At 49.0% G+C, this 18,529-nt stretch overlaps 1 protein-coding gene and 1 non-coding gene across 2 annotated transcripts in view; both read right to left on the reverse strand.

Moving 5' to 3' along the window:
* The window catches only part of PLXNA4 (plexin A4), a 930,623-nt gene that overhangs the window by 124,446 nt on the left and 787,648 nt on the right, over nt 1–18,529 (reverse strand). The gene's annotated exons all lie outside the window — the stretch shown is intronic.
* On the reverse strand, nt 398–469 carry TRNAA-AGC (transfer RNA alanine (anticodon AGC)). Its single transcript has one exon. It is a non-coding gene; the product is annotated as a tRNA-Ala (tRNA).

Below are 18,529 nucleotides of genomic sequence, written 5' to 3' on the forward strand. Positions count from 1 at the left end.
CTGGGACCTTCTGCATGCTGAGCAGAGGCTCTGCCACTGAGCCACAGTCCCACTTCATGGCTCTCCAGGGTCTCAGGCTGAGATTTTTTCCATCCATCCCCTCCTGCCTGATCCCTTTCACTGGAGATGCCGGGGATTGAATCTGGGACCTTCTGCATGCTGAGCAGAGGCTCTGCCACTGAGCCACAGCCCCACTTCATGGCTCTGCAGGGTCTCAGGCTGAGGTCTTTCCCATCGCCTCCTGCCTGGTCCTTTTAACTGGAGATGCCGGGGATTGAATCTGGGACCTTCTGCATGCTGAGCAGAGGCTCTACCACTGAGCCACAGCCCCACTTCATGGCTCTCCAGGGTCTCAGACAGAGGTCTTTCCCATCACCTCCTGCCTGGTTCTTTTGACTGGAGATGCCAGGGATTGAATCTGGGACCTTCTGCATGCTGAGCAGATGCTCTGCCACTGAGCCACAGCCCCACTTCATGGCTCTCCAGGGTCTCAGGCTGAGGTCTTTTCCATCCCCTCCTGCCTGATCCCTTTCACTGGAGATGCCGGGGATTGAACCTGGGACCTTCGGCATGCTGAGCAGATGCTCTACCACAGAGCCACAGCCCCACTTCATGGCTCTCCAGGGTCTCAGGTGAAGGTCTTTCACATCACCTGCCTAATTTTCTTAAACTGGAGATGCCGGGGATTGAACCTGGGACCTTCTGCATGCCAAGAAGGTGCTCAGCCGTGCCCCCCCTAAGATTCATGTGTTCGTGCGTTCAAGGCAGTGGCTCTTAAGGCTCAGCACCTCCCACCAGTTTCCCCGTTTGGCCGTCGACCCTCCTTCCTTTGCCAAACGGGATGGGATGCTAATTGCTCCGGCTGCTAATCTATTCTAATGCATGCAAATGGAATCTGAACCGCTGCCCTGATCAAGCAGCCGGTTCGCAGGGCAAAACCGGAATCCCCTCCCCTTCCTCGTTGGCACCCTGTTATCTCTGTCCCCAGGTGGGACGCCCCCTTCCTCACCAGTGATTTAATAAGACCCCGCGTACATGCCCCCGAGGGGAGGGGGGGAACACCCAGGTATTTTCTCGCCTGCCTTGTAAATACAGAAGTGTTTTTTTTTTTAAATTCCCCCTGTGGTGAGAATGAATTTTATTTTTATTTAGGACTGCGTTTGACTAATTTAGTTTTTTTAAGAACCACTGGCAGCTCTAATGGAGATTTTAAAGCGTAATTTTAGTTTTAATGTGCGTTGTAAACCACTTTGAGTTCCGTACAGTTTTATAAACAGCGAGCAGGTTGTTTTCGGTGCTGAGGGGAAATACCCCTCTTTGAGGGTGTGGACATTCTCCTTGAGGGATGCCATCCCTCCAGGTGAGATCTGGAGACCCCCCAGAATTGGGGAGGGACAGTGGCTAAGTGGTAGAGCATCTGCTTGGTAAGCAGAAGGTCCCAGGTTCAATCCCCGGCATCTCCAACTAAAAAGGGTCCAGGCAAATAGGCGTGAAAAACCTCAGCTGAAGACCCTGGAGAGCCGCTGCCAGTCTGAGAAGACAATACTGACTATGATGGACTGAGAGTCTGATTCAGTATAAGGCAGCTTCATATGTTCATGTTCAATTACAGCTCAGCTCCAGACTACAGAGATAGGGTCCCAGAATAAAAAATGGAAGAAGAGAAGACCTAGATGTATACCCCGCCCTTCTCTCTGAATCAGAGTCTCAGCGGCTTACAGTCTCCTTTATCTTCCCCCATACCCTATGAGGTGACTCTCCAAACCACTACACCAAACTGACTCAGCCTGGAGAAAAAGAGATTGGATTTATATCTTTCCCTTTGCTACCCAAAGGAGTCTCAGAGCGATTTACAAATCTCCTTTCCCTTCCCCTCCCCACACCAAACATCCTGGGAGGTAGGCAGGGCTGAGAGAGATCTGACAGAAGCTGCCCTTTCAAGGACAGCTCCTACAAGAGCTATGGCTGACACAAGGCCATTCCAGCAGGTGCAAATGGAGGAGTGGGGAATCAAACCCGGTTCTCCCAGATATGAGTCCGCACACTTCACCACTACACCAAACTGGCTCTCTTTTTTTTATTTATTTTTAAATGATTTATTAAACAGACAACATACAACACAGTCAGACATACAAACTTCTGAAAAAAACCCCATACCCAACACCACATTCAAAGGAGCGTTTAGATAAATTACTAAAACTTGTATCTTATTCTATCTGTTCAAATCTTAAATGTTTCACCCATTCATACATCGGTTTCCAGGTATCATTACATTCCATAATATCACCATCTCTCAGCCTTGTGGTTAAAAGATCCATTTCTGCGGTCTCCATTAATTTTACTATCAAGTCTTCACCACTACACCAAACTGGCTCTCTTTAGAGGACGGACTTTATGACATTTGTAGCCCACTGAGGTCCCTGCTCAAATACTTTGGCCACCCAGTGAGAAGGGAGCACTCCCTGAAGAAGACCCTGATGCTGGGAAAGACAGAAGGCAAAAGAAGAAGGGGACGGCAAAAGAGGAGATGGATGGACAGCGCTCCTGATATAACAAACACGAATTTGAGCAAGCTTCAGAGGACAGTGGAAGACAGGAGGGCCTGGCGTGTCTTGGTCCAGCAGGTTGCAAAGAGTTGGATTCGATTGTGCAACTGAACAACAACAACAAAAAGAGCGGTCCCTGTGCTCCCCAGGCTCCATCCCTAAATCTCTAGGTGTTTCCCAACCTGGAGCTGGCCAATCTATCCCCCCATCCCTTGCTGTTGGCCCGGGGGGGAGCGGAGTGCGGCAACCCTAGAAGGACCCCTGAAATGAATGATAATTCCAGGCCCCCAGAGGCCCCGGTAAACCAAGGGAAGCTCCTTCTACGCCCATGTTGCTTTGACAAAGAGGCGGCACAAAGCAATAGACAAGTTGCACCTTTAAGACCAACGAAGTTTTATTCCGAACGTCAGCTTTCGCATGCTCTTAAGCAGACTTCATCAGACAAAACGGGAACGGCAAGCCATCTTTAAATATAGAGAAAGTGGGCAGTGAGTTGGTATGTAGAGTCATGGGAATGTTTTTAGCACTGCTGTTAATTATACCAAACAAACAAAGACAGACCCCAATTTGGGATTCTTTTTAATCTGCTAAAAAGCATTCCCACGATTCCACATACCGACTCCCTGCCCACTTTCTCTATACTTAAAGATGGCTCGCCGTTCCCGTTTTGTCTGATGAAATCTGCTTAAGAGCACACGGAAGCTGGCATTCCGAATAAAACTTAGCTGGTCTTAAAGGTGCCACTCGTCTACTGCTTTGCTCGATGGCTTCAGACCAACACGGCTGCCCGCTTGGATCTACTTGAGGAAGACAGGCGCTCATGCTGAACGTCCTTCCTTCCCTCCCTCCGTCTCTCTTGTTCATCCAAGCCGGAAATGTTTGACATGCAAATCCCTGGTCGCCTTTGTTCACAGAAGAATTGGGAAACCGTTGCCAGAGGAAGGGGGTGGGGAGCGGGAGGGGGAATAAGCCCTCACCCTGGGCCCCACTCGGCGGTGGGGAAAGACATTTCCTCGGATGTCCTTCTGACATCTGGAAGAAGAAAAGCCCTGCGCCCCAGCAACTGTAACTTGCAACCGTCCAGCTAAGGAACGCATCTCAATCCGTGCGAGACTGGAGGGGGTTGCAGGGACCACAGAATCATAGAGCTGCAAAGGAGTCATAGAATCATAGAATCCTAGAGTTGGAAGGGACCTTCCAGGATCATCTAGTCCAGGGGTGGCCAACGGTAGCTCTCCAGATGTTTTTTGCCTACAACTTCCATCAGCCCCAGCCATAGGCCATGCTGGCTGGGGCTGATGGGAGTTGTTGGCAAAAAACATCTGGAGAGATACCGTTGGCCACCCCTGATCTAGTCGAACCCTCTCCACAATGCAGGAAACTCACAAATCCCTCCCCCTAAATTCACTGGATCTTCATTGCCTTCAGATGGCCATTGAGCCTCTGCTGAAAAACCTCCAAGGAAGGAGAGCCCACCGCCTCCCGAGGAAGCCTGTTCCACTGAGGAACCGCTGTAACGGTCAGGAAGTTCATCCTCATGTTGAGCTGGAAACTCTTCTGATTTAATTTCAACCGTCTGGTTCTGGTCCTACCTTCAGGGGCCACAGAAAACAATTCCACACTATCCTCTAGATGACAGCCCTTCAAGTACTTGAAGATGGTGATTGTATTACCTCTCAGCCGCCTCCTCTCCAGACTAAACACGCCTAGCTCTGGCCTGCAGGCCCTCTTCTACCCTGCCTGCCTAGGTTTTTCACAACTGGAGAAGCTTGTATTCTACTCTCACTTACAGGGCCAGGGCCAGGGTTTTTGGTGCCCCAGGTGAGCTGCCCACTAGCGCCTCCACACACAAAAAAATTAAAAACAGAGAAAACTTGAGACTATTTAACTTTTTAATTTACAGGGTTTTTTATTTTAAATTTTGTTTTATTTTTATTTATTGTTTTAAAAGGGAGATTAAGCAATAAAAATGTTGAGACTACTACTTAATCCTCTTAGCTGGAGGGGGCAGGGACAAGACCTTCACATGACCATTTCTTCTGGATCCTTTTAGCTGGAGGTGCCAGGGACAAGACCTTCACATGACCATTTCTACTTCATCCTCTTAGCTGGAGGTGCCAGGGACAAGACTTTCACATGACCATTTCTACTTCATCCTCTTAGCTGGAGGTGCCAGAGACAAGACCTTCACATGACCATTTCTACTTGATCCTTTTAGTTGGAGGTGCCAGAGACAAGACTTTCGCATGACCATTTCTACTTGATCCTTTTAGTTGGAGGTGCCAGAGACAAGACTTTCACATGACCATTTCTACTTGATCCTCTAAGCTGGAGGTGCCAGGGACAAGACCTTCACATGACCATTTCTACTTGATCCTCTTAGCTGGAGGTGCCAGGGACAAGATTTTCACATGACCATTTCTACTTGATCCTCTTAGCTAGAAGTGCCAGGGACAAGACTTTCACATGACCATTTCTACTTGATCCTCTAAGCTGGAGGTGCCAGGGACAAGACCTTCACATGACCATTTCTACTTGATCCTCTTAGCTGGAGGTGCCAGGGACAAGACCTTCACATGAACATTTCTACTTGATCCTCTAAGCTGGAGGTGCCAGAGACAAGACTTTCACATGACCATTTCTACTTGATCCTTTTAGTTGGAGGTGCCAGGGACAAGACCTTCACATGACCATTTCTACTTGATCCTTTTAGTTGGAGGTGCCAGGGACAAGACGTTCACATGACCATTTCTACTTGATCCTTTTAGTTGGAGGTGCCAGAGACAAGACCTTCACATGACTATTTCTACTTGATCCTTTTAGCTGGAGGTGCCAGAGACAAGACCTTCACATGACCATTTCTACTTGATCCTTTTAGCTGGAGGTGCCAGAGACAAGACCTTCACATGACCATTTCTACGTGATCCTTTTAGCTGGAGGTGCCAGGGACAATATCTTCACATGACTATTTCTACTTGATCCTTTTAGCTGGAGGTGCCAGGGACAAGACCTTCACATGACCATTTCTACTTGATCCTTTTAGCTGGAGGTGCCAGGGACAAGACCTTCACATGACCATTTCTACTTGATCCTCTTAGCTGGAGGTGCCAGGGACAAGACCTTTACATGACTATTTCTACTTGATCCTTTTAGCTGGAGGTGCCAGGGGCAAGACCTTCACATGACCATTTCTACTTGTTCCTTTTTGCTGGAGGTACCAGGGACAAGACCTTCACTTGACTATTTCTACTTGATCCTTTTAGCTGGAGGTGCCAGGGACAAGACCTTGTGCATGTGAGAAAAATGCTCTACCACTGAGCTATGGTTCCCACCCCATGGCTCTGTCACAGTAGAGTAGGAAGGTTGAGTGGCAGCACACAACTTCAAGAGGAACCCATTTTTGGAAACTGTAATTGGTTCTTCTTCAGTTTTAAAAAAGGTAAATGTAGTCCCCTGTGCAAGCACCAGTCGTTTTTGACTCTGGGGTGATGTTGCTTTCACAACGTTTTCACCGCAGACTTTTTACAGGGTGGTTTGCCCTTGCCTTCCCCAGTCATCTACGCTTTCCCCCCAGCAAGCTGGCGACTCATTTGACCGACCTCGGAAAGATGGAAGGCTGAGTCAACCTGGATCCGGCCACCTGAACCAGCTTCCGCTGGGATTGAACTCAGGTCGTGAGCAGAGGGCTCTGACTGCAGTACTGCAGCTTTACCACTCTGCACCACGGAGCTCTGGGTTTATTTATCCCTGCTGGGCTCTGAGGAGTGCACTTTGCAGACACTGTCCACTTCCACGTTTTCCGGGTCTGTAACACACCCAGGGAACGCAAAACCGGCCAGGCAGCATCTATGCTTCATGGAGCCTGCTTTCCATTGGGGAAGGCATGCTCCAAGGAGCACATACCCCTGTCCTATTAGATGTTAAAATATAGGACAGGCTCCTTAGCTTAGGACAGGAGTGGCCAAACTGTGGCTCAGGAGCCACATGTAGTTCTTTCACACAGTGATCCATCTAGTTCAGCATCTTAAGAACATAAGAACAGCCCTGCAGGATCAGACCAGAGGTCCATCTAGTCCAGCATCCTCAGAACATCAGAAGAGCCCTCCTGGATCAGACCAGTGGTCCATTTAGTCTAGCATCCTTAGAACATCAAAAGAGCCCTGCTGGATCAGACCAGTGGTCCATCAAGTCCAGCATCCTAAGAACATCAGAAGAGTCCTGCTGGATCAGACCAGTGGTCCATCTTGTCCAGCATCCTAAGAACATCAGAAGAGCTCTGCTGCATCAGACCAGTGGTCCATCTAGTCCACCATCCATAGAACATCAGAAGAGCCCTGCTGGATCAGACCAGAGGTCCATCTAATCCAGCATCCTAAGAACATCAGAAGAGCTCTGCTGCATCAGACCAGTGGTCCATCTAGACCACCATCCTTAGAACATCAGAAGAGCCCTGCAGGATCAGACCAGTGGTCCATCTAGTCCACCATCCTAAGAACATCAGAAGAGCTCTGCTGGGTCAGACCAGTGGTCCATCTAGTCCAGCATCCTTAGAACATCAGAGGAGCCCTGCAGGATCAGACCAGTGGTCCATCTAGTCCACCATCCTAAGAACATCAGAAGAGCTCTGCTGGGTCAGACCAGTGGTCCATCTAGTCCAGCATCCTAAGAACAGCAGAAGAGCTCTGCTGCATCCGACCAGTGGTCCATCTAGTCCACCATCCTAAGAACATCAGAAGAGCTCTGCTGGGTCAGACCAGAGGTCCATCTAATCCAGCATCCTAAGAACAGCAGAAGAGCTCTGCTGCATCAGACCAGTGGTCCATCTAGTCCAGCATCCTAAGAACATCAGAAGAGCCCTGCTGGATCAGAACAGAGGTCCATCTAATCCAGCATCCTAAGAACAGCAGAAGAGCTCTGCTGCATCAGACCAGTGGTCCATCTAGTCCACCATCCTAAGAACATCAGAAGAGCTCTGCTGGGTCAGACCAGAGGTCCATCTAGTCCAGCATCCTAAGAACAGCAGAAGAGCTCTGCTGCATCAGACCAGTGGTCCATCTAGTCCAGCATCCTAAGAACATCAGAAGAGCTCTGCTGGATCAGAACAAAGGTCCATCTAGTCCAGCATCCTAAGAACAGCAGAAGAGCCCTCCTGGATCAGACCAGAGGTCCATCTAGTCCAGCATCCTCAGAACATCAGAAGAGCTCTCCTGAATCAGACCAGAGGTCCATCTAGTCCAGCATCTTGTCTCACACACTGACCAACCAGTTCCTCTGCAGACCTGACAGTGGAGCATAGAGCCTGAGGCCTTTCTCTGACGTTTCCTCCTCACACTGAGATCCTGAGGCTGAGTACCCCTGAACATGTACATTCCCTTTAGTCATTGTGGCTAGCAGCCACCAACAGGCCTCTCCTCCATGAATTTATTTCGCCCCCTTTTAAGGCCATCTATGCCTATGGCCATCACTACAGCCTCTCACAGTGAATTCCATGGAGAGAAGACGACAATATTTGCCTTTCGATTCTGATCTGATATTTTCTTATGGATGTGTTTGAAAGGAATAATCCAAGTGCTTATCAAATCCCGAGTCTACAACACGGAACGGGTCCAGAGGAGGGCGATGAAGATGGTGAGGGGTATGGAGACCAAGTCCTATGAAGAAAGGCTGAAGGAGCTGGGGATGTTTAGCCTGGAGAGGAGGCGGCTGAGACGTGGTGGGATTACCATCTTCAAGTACTTGAAGGGCTGTCCTATAGAGGATGGTGTGGAATTGTTTTCTGTGGCCCCAGAAGGTAGGACCAGAACCAATGGGTTGAAATTAAATCAGAAGAGTTTCTGGCTCAACATCAAGAAGAATGTCTGGGGGGAAGAGACTAGGAGTAAAGGGTGGGGGGAGGGAGAAAGGGCGTGTTGGAAATATAAAAAAATATTTGTTGTAATGGATTAAAAAGATTAACAAATAAAGATTATTTATACAAAAACAAAAACATTAGGAAGAACGTCCTGACTGTTAGAGCGGTTCCTAAGTGGAAAAGGCTTCCTCGGTGGGCTCTCCTTCCTTGCAGGTTTTTCAACAGAGGCTAGATGGTCATCTGACATCAATGAAGATCCTGTGAACTTAGGGGGAGGTGTTTGTGAATTTCCCGCCTTGTGAAGAGGGTTCCAGATGTTTTTTTGCCCACAACTCCCATCAGCCCCAGCCAGCATGGCCAATGGCTGGGGCTGATGGGAGTTGTAGGCAAAAAAAACCCATCGCGCTACCGTTGGCCACCCCTGCTGCGTATCCTTTTTTTTTATAACTCATAACAACTTGAAATCCTCTTGTTCTCTTCAAGCTCGCAATTAATCAATACTCCTTTGGATGCTTCTTAATTTTTACCTTTACGCATCCCTTCATAAAACAATCTCCGCTTGCCTATCGTCCGCCTACCTGGTCTCATCAGATTCCTTTCGCCTTTTACTAAGGAGCGGCATTGCTGAGAGCACCTGCTGAATCTGAGGCCTGCCCCTCGCCGATGGCAGGCCCACCTCTGGCCCCAAGCCCCCAATGCAGGGTGCTAAGAGAATGATTGGAATACAATGCCGTGTGCCAGGTGAAGGTGTTATTATTCAACTCAATGGTTCCAAGGAGATTATCCACTCTACTGCGCGGACCGCCCCGAAGCCCAAACTTTTGACTGCCGGAGAATCCCCAGCCAAGTGGAAAATTAGAAGGGAAAGGGGGGAAAGGGAGGGAGGTCGGGAGGGGGCCAGACGGGCAGGAGGGTGATTAAGTTCTGCCGAAATTAATTCACAACTCGAGCGCTGGAAATAATCGCTCCCGGGGCTGACGGACAATCCCGGGCTAGCACATTTCAATTTAGCGGGCGGCTTTTGGGGTTGTGCGCCGGGGCTCGGCGGCCGCTGATTTAATTGACACGCCGCACGGAGAACTGCGCCCCTGAATGAGTGCCCTGTCTTTGTACGGAAGAGCCTGCAGGGGGGCAGTCGTGAGGCACGCCTCTTGACGGCCCAGCCAGGCAGCATCTTTGCGGGAGGGAGGGAGGAGATGAAAGGAGGAAGGGAGGGAAGGAAGGAAGTAGAGGGAGGGAGGGAGGGAGGGGAGGAAGGAAGGAAGGGGAGGGAGAGGTGGAAAGAAAGCAACCTAAACTTTAAATGCATTCTCCAAGCCTCCAGCTGGCTTGGCTTGGAGAAGTGATTTAAAGAGACGAATGCCTTCTCCAAGTCACCTGATGGAGCAGTGGGGGCTTCAAGAGTCATACAACATTTGCTATTGAGCCACATCTGGCTCCTGAGCCACAGTTTGGCCATCCCTGTTATATAGTGTGCCGATATTGAATCATTATAATCTACAATGCAAAGCACAAATGTCCGACTGTCTTAGGGTAGATTTTGAAGCAGCTGTTGATAGCAGAGATGTTTAGTGCAATGGTTAAGCACGCAGACTCTTATCTGGGAGAACCGGGTTTGATTCCCCCACTCCTCCACTTGCAGCTGCTGGAATGGCCTTGGGTCAGCCAGAGCTCTCTTAACTGGGAGAACCGGGTTTGATTCCCCGCTCCTCCACTTGCAGCTGCTGGAATGGCCTTGGGTCAGCCAGAGCTCTCTTATCTGGGAGAACCGGGTTTGATTCCCCACTCCTCCGCTTGCACCTGCTGGAATGGCCTTGGGTCAGCCAGAGCTCTCTTATCTGGGAGAACCAGGTTTGATTCCCCACTCCTCCACTTGCAGCTGCTGCAATGGCCTTGGGTCAGCCAGAGCTCTCTTATCTGGGAGAACCGGGTTTGATTCCCCACTCCTCCACTTGCAGCTGCTGCAATGGCCTTGGGTCAGCCAGAGCTCTCTTATCTGGGAGAACAGGGTTTGATTCCCCACTCCTCCCTTTGCAGCTGCTGGAATTGCCTTGGGTCAGCCAGAGCTCTCTTATCTGGGAGAACCGGGTTTGATTCCCCACTCCTCCACTTGCACCTGCTGGAATGGCCTTGGGTCAGCCAGAGCTCTCTTATCTGGGAGAACCAGGTTTGATTCCCCACTCCTCCACTTGCAGCTGCTGGAATGGCCTTGGGTCAGCCAGAGCTCTGGCAGAGGTTGTCCTTGAAAGGGCAGCTTCTGGGAGAGCCCTCTCAGCCCCACCCACCTCACAGGGTGTCTGTTGCAGGGGAGGAAGGGAAAGGAGATTGTGAGCCGCTCTGAGACTGATACAGAGAGAAGGGTGGGGTATAAATCTGTGGTCTTCTTCTTCTCCTAGGTAAGTTGGCTCAGACCAAAGTTCAACAGAAACGCAACAACACGCTTCCTAGGTGAAATTGTGTGTTTCAACAGGTCATCTTCTTCTGATTACAAATATCTATATGGAACCACTGCTCAGAAGTAAATCGCCACCCAAGGTTGTCCCAACACTAATACTGGCAATATAGTTCTCCTCTGTCAGGGACAACTTTATATAGATGATACATAAGGACAAGACTGTGCATGAAATTCATTTAATGTTGTAGTTGATTAATATTGTCCAGAATACACGGTGGCATTCTGTGTTTAACATGTTGTCAAAGGCTTTCACAGCCAGAGTCCATTTGGCTGTTGTAGATTTTCCAGGCTGTGCGGCCATGGTCTTGGCATTGTGAGACCCGACATTTCACCAGCAACTGTGACTGGCATCCTCAGAGGTGTAACCCAGAAAACTGGAGTTCTCTCTGGATCAAATTGAGAAGAAGATGGCAGGCAGGTAATTTATATATAAGCCAGGTGGGGTAAGGCTGAGTCATTGTCTTGTGGGAGCTTCCTGGCTGTGACATGCTAACGGAAGAGCTTCCCTGAGGGGGTTCTTTTGTATATGGATTGGGTATTAAATAGATTTATGGATTGGCTATTGAGTAAATATAAATTACCTGCCTATCAACTTCTTCTCAATTTGATCCAGAGAGAGCTGCAGTTTTCTGGGTTACACCTCTGAGGCAATACTCCCTGTAAGCTGTGGAGTCTTGTGAGCAAAAATTCTACTTTGTGAGCTACTGGCATTAAAGTTGTGAGCTAATGAATAAATTAGTTTGCTCTGGGGTTATTTTTCCTGAACTAAGACAAAAAATGTGTAAGCTGGGGGATAAAAAACTGTGAGCTAGCTCACACTAACTCAGCTTAGAGGAAACATTGCTCTGAGGATGTCAGTCACAGTTGTTGATGAAACGTCAGGTCTCACAACGCCAAGACCACGGCCACGCAGCCTGGAAAATCTACAACAACCAATTCTGTGTTTAATTCCCGAAAGCCGACAAAACTCTTGAGAGAGGGGAGAGAAAAACCCAGCGAGACCTCCCGATATCCATTCCACGGGGATTTTCCTCATAAAATTATAGCCGAGGCAGCAAATCCTAATCCATTTTGCTGATCGATGTCGGGGGATGCAAAAAGGCTCTGACCCTGAAAGAGACAAGTCGCTAATCCCGATATTTAAAGATATAGTAACGTAACACCTTGGCCTTCCTTTTCAACTCAACTAGAGTATTGAGCTCCCTGCTGCTTAAATCATGTTAATGTCATCATAACGGTGTCGGGGCCAAAGTCCTGCCCTACGGAACTCCATCACTGGGCGCGTGCGGCGGCACAGTTGTGAATCATTGGTTCCCACCCTCCCCGTTCCCCCCGCTTTTAAATATTCTTTTGAAAAATTAACACACACCCCCTCACTCACAAGGGGAAAATATCAGAAAAAAAATATTCTTCTGGGTCAGGAGGAAGACTGGCTATTCTTCTCCCCGATGCCACCCGGATCGATACGATATTAAGTGCGAGACTCTGTCACTAAAGTTAATGGTTCTCCGGAGAGAGGCTGGGCCTTGCTGGAGGCCAGGAGAGGAGGAGCCGAAGCAGAAAGAGGCTTTGCCGCTGCTCGGGTCAGCCCGTGGATGCTGTTGCTATGGCAACCAGGATGCCAACATCCCTCCCGTTCTCCATCAGTCGAGGTCGACCGAGCACCTTTGCTCTGCCCGCTGGCCTGGCCGAGGCTTCTAGCACTCTCCAATCCCGCCGTGAGTCCTGCCAGAATCGGCATTAGGAGGAGAGGGTTAGCGCCTCTCCATCATGTTTTATGGATTCTTCATGTTTCGTGACCTTTGTCCATTACAGGCTGGCCCAGAAACATCAGGGACAACATCTGGCCACAGTTTTTCAGCAGGTACGAGCGGGGGGGAGGAAATCTCAGTATGCTTCTATGAGGCTTGCCATAGGTTTCGAATACATGCCTGAGCGGGGGGCGGGGGGAGCAAAAGGCCGGAGTCGGAAAGGGGCGACAGAATGCTTTTAATAAGGGTCAAACCAGGGGTCGTTTTGTAGAAAAATAGGTGGTGGAGCTCATCCAGGGATTGTTATGCAGCTGCACCTACTATTCAATGGACAAGGGAGGAGGAGGAAGGGAAACCTCCTTTCTCACAATACAAGAACTCGTGGGCATGCAATGAAATTGCTGAGCAGTCGGGTTAAAACGGGTAAAAGGAAGTCCTTCTTCACCCAAAGGATGATTAACATGTGGAATTCACTGCCACAGGAGGTGGTGGCGGCCACAAGCATAGCCAGCTTCAAGAGAGGATTGGATAAAAATATGGAGCAGAGGTCCATCAGTGGCTATTAGCCACAGTGTGTGTATATATATATATATATATATATATATATATATATATATATAATATATATATATATATATATATATATCTGTATATATTGACCACTGTGTGACACAGAGTGTTGAACTGAATGGGCCATTGGCCTGATCCAACATGGCTTCTTTTGTGTTCTTATGTGACACAGAGTGTTGGACTGGTTGGGCCATTGGCCTAATCCAACATGGCTTCTCTTACGTTCTTATGTGACACAGAGTGTTGGACTGGTTGGGCCATTGGCCTAATCCAACGTGGCTTCTCTTCTGTTCTTATGTGACACAGAGTGTTGGACTGGAGGGGCCATTGGCCTAATCCAACGTGGCTTCTCTTATGTTCTTATGTGACACAGAGTGTTGGACTGGATGGGCCATTGGCCTGATCCAACATGGCTTCTCTTATGTTCTTATGTGACACAGAGTGTTGGACTGGATGGGCCATTGGCCTGATCCAACATGGCTTCTCTTATGTTCTTATGTGACACAGAGTGTTGGACTGGATGGGCATTTGGCCTGATTCAACATGGCTTCTCTTATGTTCTTATGTAAACCCTCACAAAGGTTCTGGAGCTGCGCTCCTGTGAGCTCCTGCTGAATCCAAGGCCTGGTTCAAACTGTGTTGTAGAATTTTAAGAAATACACCTAATCAGGGTTGGGTTAGGGTTAGTCCAGGGTTAGGGTTAGTCCAGGGTCGCTACAGCAAAGCGGACAATTTTTTGTAGCAGGAGCTCCTTTGCATATTGGGCCACACACTCCTGATGTAGCCAATCCTCCTGGAGCTCACAGTAGGCCCTGTACGGCCCTGTACGAAGAGCCCTGTAAGCTCCAGGAGGATTGGCTACACCAGGGGTGTGTGGTGCAAAGGAGTTCTTGCTACAAAAAAAAGCCCTGCCCCTAATCACTTTGTCACACCAATTTTACAAAAAGCAAAATAATCTTTCTTCATTAAATGATTTAGAGTTGGGAGTGAGCAGTGAAGTGGCCAAGTTTGCGGATGACACTAAATTGTTCAGGGTGGTGAGAACCAGAGAGGATTGTGAGGAACTCCAAAGGGATCTGTTGAGGCTGGGTGAGTGGGCGTCAACGTGGCAGATGCGGTTCAATGTGGCCAAGTGCAAAGTAATGCACATTGGGGCCAAGAATCCCAGCTACAAATACAAGTTGATGGGGTGTGAACTGGCAGAGACTGACCAAGAGAGAGATCTTGGGGTCGTGGTAGATAACTCACTGAAAATGTCAAGACAGTGTGCGATTGCAATAAAAAAGGCCAACGCCATGCTGGGAATTATTAGGAAGGGAATTGAAAACAAATCAGCCAGGATCATAATGCCCCTGTATAAATCGATGGTGCGGTTTCATTTGGAGTACTGTGTGCAGTTCTGGTTGCCGCACCTCAAAAAGGATATTATAGCATTGGAGAAAGTCCAGAGAAGGGCAACTAGAATGATTAAAGGGCTGGAGCAGTTTCCCTATGAAGAAAGGTTGAAACGCTTGGGACTCTTTAGCTTGGAGAAACGTCGACTGCGGGGTGACATGATAGAGGTTTACAAGATAATGCATGGGATGGAGAAAGTAGAGAAAGAAGTACTTTTCTCCCTTTCTCACAATACAAGAACTCGTGGGCATTCGATGAAATTGCTGAGCAGAAAGGTTAAAAAGGATAAAAGGAAGTACTTCTTCACCCAAAGGGTGATTAACATGTGGAATTCACTGCCACAGGAGGTGGCGGCGGCCACAAGTATAGCCACCTTCAAGAGGGGTTTAGATAAAAATATGGAGCACAGGTCTATCGGTGGCTATTAGCCACAGTGTATGTGTGTATATAAAATTTTTTGCCACTGTGTGACACAGAGTGTTGGACTTGATGGGCCGTTGGCCTGATCCAACATGGCTTCTCTTATGTTCTTATGTTCATTAGTTATCTGTTCCTGACTTACACTTAATGCCCTGTGCTTAATAACTGCTCTGATCTGGAGGGCCCGGGTTCAGCCCAGTTTCATCAGATCTCAAAAGTTAAGCAAGGTTGGCCCTGCTGCGTACAAGGATGGGAGACCAACAAGGAAGTCCAGGGTTGCTACAGAAAAGTGGGCAATGACCAGGCTTTTTTTTTTTTTTTGTAGCAGGAACTCCCCTGCATATTAGGCCACGCACCCCTGATGTAGCCAATCCTCCTGGATCTTACAGTAGGCCCTGTACAAAGGCCCTCTTTGTACAGGGCCTGTTCCATTGCGGAACTTTTCTGAACTGTCAGGAAGTTCTTCCTAATGTTGAGCCGGAAACTCTTCTGATTTAATTTCAACCCATTGGTTCTGGTCCTACTTTATGGGGCCACAGAAAACAATTCCACACCATCTTCTAGATGACAGCCCTTCAAGTCCTTGGTGATCCTATCACCTCTCAGCCACCTCCTCTCCAGGCTAAACGTACCCAGCTCCTTCAACCTTTCTTCATAGGACTTGGTCTCCAGACCTCTCACCATCTTCATTGCCCTCATCTGGACCTGTTCCAGCTTGTCTAGATCCTTCTTAAACTGTGGGGCTCAAAACTGAACACAATACTCCACAATACTCTAACCAAAGCAGAATAAAGTGATACTTCGCATGATCTGGACACTAGACTTCTGTTGATACAGCCTTCATAAGAACATCAGAAGAGCCCTGCTGGATCAGACCAGTGAGGGTCCATCTATTCCAGCTTCCTGTCTCACACTGTGGCCAGCCAGTTCCTCTGGAGGGCCAACAACAGAGAAAGCTCTGCCCAGGAGTTAAGAGTATGTGTACACCTGCCTGATCCAGACACGGAAAGAGATGGATGAGCGTTCATAACGGTGCGGACCGATTTTATGACGAGAGGGTGGGCATCTGGTTTATTCTCCTCGGAAGACCTGTCAGGAAACTGACACTGTCAAGACTGATGAAAATTCATGGAGAAAATAGAATTGGAAGTTGACACGACCCTACCCCAGGGGAGGTGGAGGGAAAGACTTTTTCAATGTGCCATTTTCTGTCATTGGCAGATTGTCGGCCGGGGCAGAGATGCTGGATAATACTGGGGAAGGAGAAAGGATGCAACTCCTTGGGAACCGCCTTGCAACAGAGATGAAGATTTTTCTCCCCCCATACTCACACCCACATGTACCATTCACCCATCCATCATAACACCACTAATCTCGCTCCGGAGACTGACGTGTCACCAGAGAGGGCTTGACAGGCTATGAATTAATATCCTGGCCATCCATAAAAATGGGATATAACAGCAGATGCGACTCCCCGTGACCTCAGGAAGGCACCTGGGATACAGGGGGGATGGGATGGCTTTTCTCAGCCCATCACTGCTCCGCTTGGCTCAGGTATGAGCCATCCCAGGATGCAAGGGAGATGAGGGGTATCAGGTGTCATAATTACCTGGAAACTCTTTTACCTGAGCCCAGACAAAAGAACATAAGCAGAAGCTCAGAAGAAGAGCCCTGCTGGATCTGGTGGGCCAACAACAGGGCAGAGAGGTCAAGCCCTTCATAAGAACTTCAGAAAAGCCCTGCTGGATCAGACCAGTGAGGATCCACCTAGTCTAGCCTCTTGTCTCACACAGTGACCAACCAGTTCCTTTGGTGGGCCAACAAGAGGGCAGAGAGGCTGAGGCCTTCATAAGGACATCAGAAGAGCCCTGCTGGATCAGACCAGCGAGGGTCCATCTAGTCCAGTTTCCTGATTCACACAGTGGCCAGTCAGTTCCTCTGGACAGCCAACAACAAAGCCTAGAGATCAAAGTTATCCTTGATCATTTTGATGGTCCTTCTCTGTACTTTTTCCAGTTTTATGGTGTTCTTTTTGAGATACAGCGACCAAAACTGTACACGGTATTTCAAATGAGGCTGGACTATAAACGTATACATGGTCATTACAATATTCGCCAATTGTAAGATTCAAAGAAGAATTTTGATAATACATGAACCTGTCTTATACTCAATCAGACACTTGGTCAGTCAAGATTTGTATTGTCTACTCCAGGGGTAGGGAACGTTGGCACTCCAGATGTTTTTGCCTACAACTCCCATCAGCCCCAGTCAGCATCGCCAATGGCTGGGGCTGATGGGAGTTGTAGGCAAAAAACATCTGGAGAGCCAACATTCCCTACTCCTGACTCAGACAGGCAGAAGCTCTCCTGGGTTTCAGGCAGAAAGGTTTTCCACATCACCCACTACCTGGTCCTTTCAACTGGAAATGTCGAGGACTGAACCTGAGACCTTCTGCATGCCAAGCAGAGGCTCTGCCACTGAGCCAGGGTCTCAGGTCAAGGTCTTTCTCGTCACCTCCTGCCTGGTCCTTTTAACTGGAGATTTCGGGGACTGAACCTGGGACCCTCTGCATGCCAAGTAGAGGGTCTTCCACTGAGTCAGGGTCTCAGGTCAAGGTCTTTCTTATCACTTCCTGCCTGATCCTTTTAACTGGAGATGTCGGGGACTGAACCTGGGACCTTCTGCATGCCAAGCAGAGGCTCTTCCACTGAGCCAGGGCTTCAGATCAAGGTCTTTCTCGTCACCTCCTGCCTGGTCCTTTTAACTGGAGATGTCGGGGACTGAACCTGGGACCTTCTGCATGCCAAGCAGAGGCTCTTCCACTGAGCCAAGGTCTCAGGTCATGGTCTTTCTTATCACTTCCTGCCTGATCCTTTTAACTGGAGATGTCGGGGACTGAACCTGGGACCTTCTGCATGCCAAGCAGAGGCTCTTCCACTGAGCAAAGGTCTCAGGTCATGGTCTTTCTTATCACTTCCTGCCTGGTCCTTTTAACTGGAGATGTCGGGGACTGAACCTGGGACCTTCTGCATGCCAAGCAGAGGCTCTGCCACTGAGCCACAGTCCCTCTCTCTGGCCTATGGATACGCACACATTCCTGATTGTAAGCCTACGGTGCCACATTCCCAAATAGGGGAGAAGGTGGTTTAAGGTACCAGATAAGATCAAAAAAAGCCTGCATTGTCCGAGGCTCCTTGCCGACAGGCTGCCTAATCCGAGGAGCCTCCGAGTCTGCCGAAGAATTTGCAAGATGCCAAACAAGCCTCAGTCTCTCAAAAGCCAAGGGGGAGAAGGGGGGGAGGGCTCCTTCCAAGGGCCTGATTTTATCGCAGCCTCTGAAGGCGGCTAGGGTTACCTGAGAGCTGGCTTAGTGATCGGCAAGACTTGGGCCAAGAAAGGTAAAGCAGGGGGCGATCGATCAGAGCAGGATCGAGTTACGGTCTGAGGCCAGACTTGCGGAGGCAACAGCATGGAACAGAGACTTGGAAGGGAGAACATGAAAACCTTCTCTCTTGGCTCTGGCAAGTCTCTCATGGGATCA

This window comes from Heteronotia binoei, chromosome 8 (assembly GCF_032191835.1).
Source record: "Heteronotia binoei isolate CCM8104 ecotype False Entrance Well chromosome 8, APGP_CSIRO_Hbin_v1, whole genome shotgun sequence".
Lineage (NCBI taxonomy): Eukaryota > Metazoa > Chordata > Lepidosauria > Squamata > Gekkonidae > Heteronotia > Heteronotia binoei.